Source organism: Egretta garzetta, unplaced genomic scaffold (genome assembly GCF_000687185.1).
Source record: "Egretta garzetta isolate BGI_Z169 unplaced genomic scaffold, ASM68718v1 scaffold54, whole genome shotgun sequence".
Taxonomy (NCBI): domain Eukaryota; kingdom Metazoa; phylum Chordata; class Aves; order Pelecaniformes; family Ardeidae; genus Egretta; species Egretta garzetta.
The window spans coordinates 321,981-331,798 of NW_009259313.1; the positions used below are offsets into that span (position 1 = coordinate 321,981).

Sequence of the window (9,818 nt, forward strand, 5' to 3'; positions counted from 1 at the left end):
CATGAGCACTGTAGCCAGAATACATCCCACCTGAATCTACACCAATATCCCAAAGGCTGCCAAAAGGAGCTCCTATCTGTTGTGCTTCACGGAGTAGGTTCTGAACTTCAGCAAAGCACAGGGATGTCAGAAAGGAGCGGGATTTCATAAGGCTAAAATAACAGAAACTATTTAACACAAGTGGATGTGGCAGAATATATATTCCCTTCTAATTTCAAAGAAGCAAAGAGCGCACACGTGGAGAGAGACTCGTGCTGTCACTGCACAAAACAGCATCATCAAATTCAAAGAATACCAATGAAGGGTTGAAACACTGTAATCTCTGGGGAACCTTGGAAAGGGAAAGGTCAATATAGCCACAAGCTCCAGAAACAGGTCGATGCATCCTGCAAAAGCTGCCAGAGCAGGGTTGGTTTATAAGGCTGTAGCCCAGCTGCTTCACACCCCACACGTGCATTTCAAGGCCCTCACCGAGGGGAACGGTCTCGCATTAGGTGACAAGAACAGACCAGATGAAGTCCAGCAGGCTTTTCCACGCCCATTAAAATTCAAGGCCTCAAGCTACCTAGCCAGTAGGGTAGCTCCAGTTCTTGGAAGAAAGAGGCGTGAAAGGGCAGATTTACCAATAGATTTATATCCAAAGATATAAATAGAAGCCTGGCAGGATTTACAAAAGCACCCAAACAGATTAGGTGTCTAAATCACCGCATACAGGAGAAAGGGCTTCTCCACTTCTAACCACTCCATACCTCTCCAACCCCAGCCACCACAAGAAAACCTGTTTGAGAGAGGACGGAAGCCCCTGCTGCTTGACAGGTTGCCAAGGGCCATCCCTGTGCAATCCACTTCGATGGTGACTGCACCCAACCACCCACAAGTCTCAACAGTGCAACCTGCAATGGCTGCAGCTCTCGCAGAATGTAGGTCTGCCTGTTGCCCGGAATAGGAGCTGCCACTTCAGCCTCTCCTCTCCCTTCCCCCACTACATCTTTATTTTTCATAGACTTATTACTGTTTCAAGGTACAACCCTCATCCTGCCACCGGTGGGCGGGTGAGTGGGGGAAAGGGGCCCTTTATAATTGTAGTGTTGCAATCTGCCAGCCCGGCCAGGCGGCCTGTTCCCGCCTGCACTGTATTAAATACCTTATAACTGATTACACCCCCATGGGGCATGATTAGCAGTCTTCAGAGAACAAAGTCTACTTTCATAAGAATAAGAACAGACACGTACTGCTAACCTACTACACAGCTGGGCAGGTGAGGAAACAGGGGAAAAAGGAGGCGGGGGGGGGGAAGAGTTAACTGTACTGCTAACTCTATTCTTTCCTTCCCTCCCCTACCCCAGCATCTCCAAGGTGAGATTTCCTCTGCTCTGAACTGTTCCTTTCAGACCTACCCCAGAAGATTCAGGAAACACAAGCTAATAAGCAAACTGCTGCCTGTGGAAGTAACCTGGAGAGGTAAGGCCTCAAGGCAAGCAGATTGAGCTTTGCTCTGGGTGACAGCAATTCCTTCACATCAGTTCCCAGGAAAAGGGAAGGGCGAATTCCAACAGCAGCATCAAAAACAAAGAGAAGGAGGGAAAGCTCAAAATACGATCACATACCCACGCCCCTCTCTAACCTCCGTGTATCTCTGGAAAGTCTATATAAGTAAGAGCAAAGCACCTAATTCAATCTGGAGGTTAAAAGCTCTCTAGAATCAGGCGATTTTTTTTTTCTTGTGGGGAGAGAGAAGGCAGCAAACAGCAGGAAAGCCCTCTCCACCAGAGATAGGTAACAGGGATGCCCAAACATACACAGTCCATATGCATTGCCACAACAAAGAACCAGCCTGATAGAAACTTAGCCAATCTGACATGAAATGACCTACAACTCATTAGCAGGTGTCTTCCAAATCTCAAATGCCCACACAAACAGCCACAAACATTATTTAGTGCTACCTGGCCTCCACCTCAGCAAAGCACGAAGAATCAAACAGATGGTACAGCCTTTCACCAAAAGGAAAAAGCAAAACGGAGGCAACTCCTAGGCTCAAACAAGCCTAGGATGAGCCCTTACACTCTCCCCAAAAACCTACGGGCAGAGGAGAGCAGAGCAGGAAACTCCAGGAAAATGGTCTTATTTCAGAGGGACATCCATGCAGCAGCTTCAACAAAATAGTAAGAACCATTCTAACTGGGTAGTTTTGGAAATGAGTTACCTGCTTTACCCAGAGCCCACTGCCTTTGCCTGTGGCCCCATGGATGCTCATGGTACAGTCTGGAAGCACTTGTGTTCAGCTGATGCATCTAGAAGGAGGTGCCTTGCTGACACATTCCACCCAGATTCTTACCCAACCCACCCAAGAAAGGATTTGTTGACGGAGACACCAACCCAGCTAAAAATGATCTACTTTTATCTGCTTTACTCAGCAGCTGGTCCTTCAGCCAGCACATAGGAGGTATCTGACTGTACTGTCTAGTCTCATTTGGACAGCAAAATCTGCATATTCTCTTTACTGCAGAAAGACCTAAAGGCACCCACTGACTTTAGGCTCTGATGTACTCTGCATTGATGTAAAAGCATCAATATATTTAGAGTTATCAAACAGATCATGCTTCCAGGGTTTGGACAAATGGGAGGTTTCATCATAAACACAAGTTAGTCATTCGAAGCTCCAGGAGGTAATTTAAGTTATCGCAGCCAGCACAAAAATAGTTTTACTTTGGGAGTTGAAGTTGCAAAGCTATAATAAATCCAAGTGACATAGTAAAACTTTTTATAAGAGCTGAAAATTAGTTGCGAAGCCCCAGATGGCCTTGTATATAATTTGATCCTGCTACCATAGGCTAGCAGAAGGGAAACCAGTCTTCACACTGTTAAAAAAAAAAAAAAAGACCCCAAAACTCTATCATCCTTCAGCTCCTAGGAGACAGACGTAGCCTACTTGCATTTTGTGTGTATATATATATACACATGTGTAAAATATATAGAAATAATAAATGTATAAATAAAATTTTAAAAACACACAGCTAACAATGAATTGTTCAGTCCCCCACCATGCTGGGCAGCTATCAGTCAGGCGTCAGAGCTCAAATTGGAGCACTGCAATCCAACGCTCTACCCTGGCTGCTGCACCCTCACAGATACCCTGCACCCACCCCCCATTCCCAGAGCAAATTGCCTTCCACTGCAGAGAAGCACTCCTGCTATTCTGATACCGGTATTCGCCACCAGAGCAAAAGACCCTAATTTAGCCCCGCACGGGCCTTCTGCAAACTGCTAATCCCCAATACACAGCTGTTTTTCAAATGTATGGGCATGAGCAAACCATAAACGATTTATGGCGCGTGGCAGGAAGACTCCTGGCTCCCCGCGTAGGCGGGGTTTTGGGACAAGATCATGCTTGGACTAATGTTTATATTGCAAGTTGTCAGTCGGGTAGTAAATCATCTCTGGAGCTGCATGGTAATACAGCTCTCCCCATGCAGCTGGAGCTTTGACGACACTGAATCCTGTTATAGCCATTTCAGATACACCTGGGGACCTATTTACACAGGCATCATCTAATCAAGGAAAAATGGATATACTTATAAGTAGACTCTACAAGAATTCTGCAGCCCAGCAAGAGTGATTTACTTTCGGGAATGAATCCAGCCTGGTACGAGAAGCTTCCCAAAAATGACACTCCGTACTAGCCCTAGAAGAAATTGGATTGAGTGCCTACACAGACACCTACTAACAAAGTGTATCTTTAACAAAATGCAGTCACCTGAGAAAATCCTTCTGAGCAAATTTTTCATTTCTTAGTATTTACATAACCACAGTGCAAGCAATGCTTAGAAATTCAATTCTAAAAGTTCAAGAAACATATTTTGCATACTTTAGTGCATGAGACACTTTCTGCTCAGAAAAATGAAATCACTTAAAGGTAGGATGCAAACTTGAAGTCCATTCCCAAGAAAGGTTACTTAAAACAACTCTAATTTTAAATTAATATCCTGCCGTTTTCCATTATTTTCTTTTCCCCCATTTGAAAGGGCTGTACACACACAATACACTGGATACGGATGTCCAACAGGTAGAAGGGAAGGGGGAAGAGATCTCAATAAGGAAAAAGTTATAAATAAAAACACAAAAGAAAAAACAGAACAGTAGAATTATCTGCAACCACTTTTCAGTTATGTGAGGCAGACCAGTTCTCGAGTCATCTCCCTAGAATACTTTTAACCTTCCCACTGGGCAGCAGCAGAGTCTTCACTAATGAACAGCAAAGCTGCAGGATGAGAACTGATTTAGAAGACAATGAAGCCAGGCATCTTTGGGAATTGTACAGAGCTTGTGCAGCAAGACATACCCAGGTCTAAATGCAGTTACCCTGAGTAGCGCATGCTAAAATAAGGGTCAAAAACCTTACTGCCACAACCATTATCTAATTACTATCTCGGGAAAATAACTTATATTCTTTTGAAACAAATGCTATAAAGTAAAACTTGCCTAAGGCTTTTTATGAGCCTAAGTATAATTTCCCAATAGTTAGAGAAACTACCTCATCTGTCCCTTTTGATTTCAGAACCGTTCATGCATGAGCGTTACATTAATGCAGCTGGACAGCTATGACTTCAAACACAAGACTAAGAAAATCACTGCCAAAGCCAGCTTTATCGCAGAGACAAAATACAAATATAGAACTCAACCAAAGACACAGGAGTCACTGTGGGACTCTCAGTTCTGAATTTGCTGACCTCTAGAAAACAAAAATTTAAACCAGTTCTCTCTTGCCGCTAGCAGCAAATCAGATCCTCCATGCCTAAAAACCAGCCTAACACTTGTAGGAAACCTTACTTTCCTAACCCTGAACCATTTCACTTTCTCAGCATCACAAAACTTCTGTGAAAGTCAGTAACCCTTTACGTACAGCCGTTATGCCTGCCACAAAAGGGTTACGTTGTGCCCTAAAGCACATGTTGTTCCCAGAACAGCCCACAGGGAGGGTACAGGGATCTGAGGTTTGCATGATCTGCTCCTAGCTCTGAAGATTCCCACACAAACTCTTTCCTTCAGGAGTTCCCCTTGCGTTTAGGCAGATATTACAAACACACACCTTTTTATACATATCTCCATAGCACTGCCACTTACCTTTTTTAGCCTATTCATCAAACCAATTGTATGCCTACTTGACCAAGCAGCACTGATGATTCTCTTAATCCTCAACACATATTGGACAAGAATGCAGGACACAGACTGTGTCTTCCCGGACACTAGTATGCTGAGGCTCATGCTACAACGCACCAGATCTCACTTGAACAGCTTTAAAGCCCTTCCCTTCTGTCGCCTTCCAGACTAAAGTCCACTACAAGACTGCAACGTGGAGAGGCCAAACTCCACACATTCTTTTCTCTCTTGCAAGCAAAGGCAAGAAGCACCAAGTGCTTTGCCTGACCACTTGGCATGAAGAGACAATACTTACATGTCTTCACATTCATGAATAAGACAGTCCTCATCTACGGACTGCAATCAAGGATGCTGTTTTCCTCCAGCTTAAAATTGTTGACTACCAGGCCTAATCAGAACAACTGGAATGCTTTCTGGGTTTGTGTTTTTTGGTTGGTGTTTTTTTTTTTTCCCCAATGCAGTTATCACAAGAAAGAAAGGCTAGTGGGCAATCTAACAGAGTAAACAAGTGTGATTCAATACCTTGCCTCTCACACAGGCCAATACAAAGTGGTTTAGAAGATGGAGCAAGAAGCCCCAGTGGAAAATCATGGAACAAACTGCCCTTTTTTCAAACCTTTACCTGTTAGAGACTGGGTTATGTCTGAAAAATACACCTTCTAAACCAAGTTATTTAGCTAAAGCAAGTCTGAACATTTCCACTCGTAAGTACTTGATCTTTTCTGAATCCCGCTCAGCTCTTAGCCTCAGTGCTATTATGTGGTAGTGAATTTCCACAGATTAGGCATCATGTGAAAATACTTTAAAATCATTATTCAGTTTGATGCCTATCAGTTTCACTGAATTGCGTTCACCTCAGCTGAAGAATACACGCCAGCTCCTTCACCTCTGCACAGCAGTCTTCCTCAGGCTTGGCACCGAGCACTGTTGAAAAGCAGAGGAAAACTGAGCCCACCCAAGTGATGCTTATCCTGCATTCCAACCATTGCAATGCTATTCTCACACTCCTACACGGCCTTCCACGCCATTTCCTTCCTAAGCACGGCTCCCAGGAGGACAGTCCAGAGAGGATGGCTCATGTCATTCCAAATATGAGACAGCCCACAAGCTACTGCTCTTGGCCCTCTCTGTCTGAAATATTAGCAATAAGACCATACATGAACATCCTGACAATGAAGAGAACAATTTCCAAGTCTGGAACAAACAGGGGGGCAAAAAAGAGAAAAGATTAATTAAGTCAAAAAGATTCAGCCAGATAAGGCATTCCAGCCATGGAAACCAGCAAACCGCTCCTGCAAAAGGAAGGAAGGGAAGGTCTCAGAGTGCCCACTTGCTTTAAAAAAGGCAGGGCCTGACTTGCACTGTCTAGCAATTTCACACCATGCTACAGAATACACAGGACAGTGGATCACACAGAGGTCTGCTTCATTTTGAAGTCACAGCTTGGAATATCCTTTTCATCTCTCCTCCACTGAGCTTTACTAAAGCATTCAACCCCACGGCATCCAAGCATCTTATAGACACTTATGGACTCTTCCTCAAATCCTAAGTAAGATGGGCATTAATCATATTTTGCAACTAAAGAATGAAGAGCAAGAAACAGTAATGATCTGAACACGTTCACATAGTAAGTCTGTGGCAGAAATTAGGTATCCTACATTGCAGTTCAGAATTCCGACTGCAGGGTCACCCTTCCCCTCCAACCAGCTGTAAAGGTACTTCAGTTTTAAAAAGCAACATTCTTCCTACTACAGTTACAGACCCAGCCAACCTAGACGTAAGGAAAAGCCCTCAGGTAGGGGAACTGGCAGGGAAACAGGATGGACGATTTCATGCCTTAAGGCATTAGCCCTGTTTGCATAGATTAGGCACATAGTTCCTTTGCAGTTCTGTGTAAAATGAATTTCGGAGAGGATCATATTTCCTTAGTTACTAGTGACCTGAAATACACACAGCTAGCACAAACACCACAAGCACTCACTCTCTCCATAGCTATCTCAAGGTGTCATACAAAAAGGCAATATCTTCCCAACCAAAGCCTTCAAGCAAAGAGATGAACACACCCAGCTTCAGGACCTTAAATTTACTCGCAAAGCATCAACCAAGTCAAACAGCCAAGAAAAATCTGCTCTATTATGACAATTCCTGTTCTTGACAACCCCAGTCAAAAGAGCAGAGACAAGTCAAAAAGGTATCAAGCCAGATCCTCGTGTCTTAGTAGAGGAATCCTGCCCTCAATCTGTATCACAGGCAGACTCATTTGAGACCCTGGGTTTGTGTTTTTTGGTTGGTGGGTTTTTTTTTTTTCCTAATGCAGTTATCACAAGAAAGAAAGGCTAGTGGGCAATCTAACAGAGTAAACAAGTGTGATTCAATACCTTGCCTCTCACACAGGCCAATACAAAGTGGTTTAGAAGATGGAGCAAGAAGCCCCAGTGGAAAATCATGGAACAAACTGCCCTTTTTTCAAACCTTTACCTGTTAGAGACTGGGTTATATCTGAAAAATACACTTTCTAAACCAAGTTATTTAGCTAAAGCAAGTCTGAACAATGTTATATTTCTCCGAGCACCATGAAATGCAGAGGGTTATTAGACACTACTATATTATTCTTGTCACACTGTGCTGTAAAAGCTAGGCCCTTGCTAAAAAGGACACAACATGATTAATTCATTATGATCTGACCTCCAGAATTATTTCTCAGGACTATGCTGTAGATGTGGTGACACATAGAAATCTCACAGAGTCCAGCTTTCAGTGGATCCTCCATAAAACATCGCAGACATTTTAACAGGTTAGGGAGCTCACCTTCAGAAAAATCATCAGCCTCCAGGACTCACAAGGCACCAAGTCTATTTCAAACAACTACCGAAAATACAGTCACATTTTACTGAAACTTGTTTATTTTGCTATTGCTCAAACAGTTTGGCTTTCTTCACCTTTTTAAAAGCACTTTAAGCCACACCAGCTGCCACAGATCTTTTCTCCAAGCTAGCTCTGGTACCGTTCACACCAGCACGTTGACCAAAAAGCACTCGTTGTCCCATCTGACTTTATTTATCCTGCTCTGGGACAAAAAGGAGGCAGACCTGCAAAGGACTATACCTCTTTCAAAACTATAGTCTATTTCCCCTGCATACCATGCCATGTGATTATACTTAGAGTGGATGGCAGAGATAAGAATTCAGGGTTTGAAAGCTGCAAAGCAAGGGACTTAGCAGCAGCCAACAAACTACTTGAAACAGATGGGAAAAGAATGCAAGGTCATCTTTGGTTCAGAAAGCTGGTTTGAGGAGGCAACGGGTCTTGGCACGTAACTCATCCCCTCCTGACCCAATGCCTTGTTAATATTAAAGATTAAGATAGACATGGGCTGCACTTTGGAACTCTGCTGGCCCTGCTCAAATGCATTCCCATGATTTCAAGAGCACTGGGTGCCTGGGAAGGAATGAAGAGCCAAAAGCTTCTGATACCACAGCTAAGACCTGCTAACTTAAATGCTGATTTAACATCCAGAAGCTGAAACACATTGTATGCAAAGCACCGTGTGGATACACACGCTTTCCGCAGTGATTCACTAAGCAGTGAAAAAAAAAAAAGAGAAAGGAGTTGTACTAAAAGTAATTTGACAAGTAACTGAAGTGTATAAACAACTCTAAGGACCAGCTGCTGGGTACTAAACACCCTCCCCTCTAAACTCGATCCCAGTGGTGAGGTCAGGCAAGGCCAGCAGCACACCAGCACCGCCCATCAGGGGGATCAGTTAAAATACAGGTGGAAAAAACAATGTGGTGGAAGAAATAACCTAACAGAACAGAGGATCACTAGAATTACCTAACTTTGGCATCACAATTATTGTGAGAGCAGGATTATCAGAAAGGATTTCATTGGGTAGACCTCTTGTGACTACACAGAGAACACAGCTACCTCAGCACTGACAGAACAGACTTTAGACTGCTTCTCTGGATGGTGTGTAAAGAGCACCGGCTTCCATCTTTAGTTGAGCTCTTCTTCCCAGGGGCTCTTACTGAATTCTTCAGGGTCACTCCCACTTCATGGACATCCCTAGCCACTCAGTTCAGGCAACATAGGCCTACTATGACACAGAGAACACCACAGAGAGGGACAGTTTTTCAGGCATGTGGTTCACATTCTCAAAAAATTCAATCAGTGGGACCAAAAGAACACAGTCTGAGTCAGCATCAGCTCATTCCTGGCTTTCTTACCTGCTGTCTGATGCTTCAACAAGGATTCATTGCTTCCTCTTACGTAAGCCCTTTATCCCAGCTCCTTCTCTGAATCTGTAAAACAGAGATGCATACCTCTGAAAAGCTTCCTCTGGCACAGAACTATCTACATTTGATGGATGATTCTTTTCAGTGGACAACCTCCACCTGGCATCTCTCAGATCTAGGTCATTCTCAGCCTTGCCAGACTTGCATATCGTTTGTACACCCTGACACCTACCAATGCAATCTCCTGCCCTTCTAAAAATCCATTTACTTGCACTCAATCTTTTACTCTGCTCCATGCAGTGTGCTCAAGCCCAGAGCCAGACGCAGTTCAGTATTTATTGCCCACCTGTTTTTCTTTAAAGTCTTCCCATGTTCCCAGGGGCTGCTCACTAATTCTACAGTAGGAAGCATCCCTTGCACTATAGA

General features: G+C 43.8%; 1 protein-coding gene across 4 annotated transcripts in view; it reads right to left on the reverse strand.

Annotated features, from left to right (window-relative positions):
- Positions 1–9,818, reverse strand: part of TJAP1 (tight junction associated protein 1) — a 38,564-nt gene extending 28,746 nt beyond the window's left edge. For 2 of the 4 annotated variants that reach the window (XM_035891994.1, XM_035891995.1), the window contains exon 1: positions 9,384–9,818. The gene's annotated coding sequence lies outside the window, so the exon portion shown is untranslated. Of the gene's footprint in view, positions 1–6,011; positions 6,082–9,383 lie in introns of all 4 variants that reach the window. The other 2 variants (XM_035891996.1, XM_035891999.1) reach the window with 2 other exon arrangements.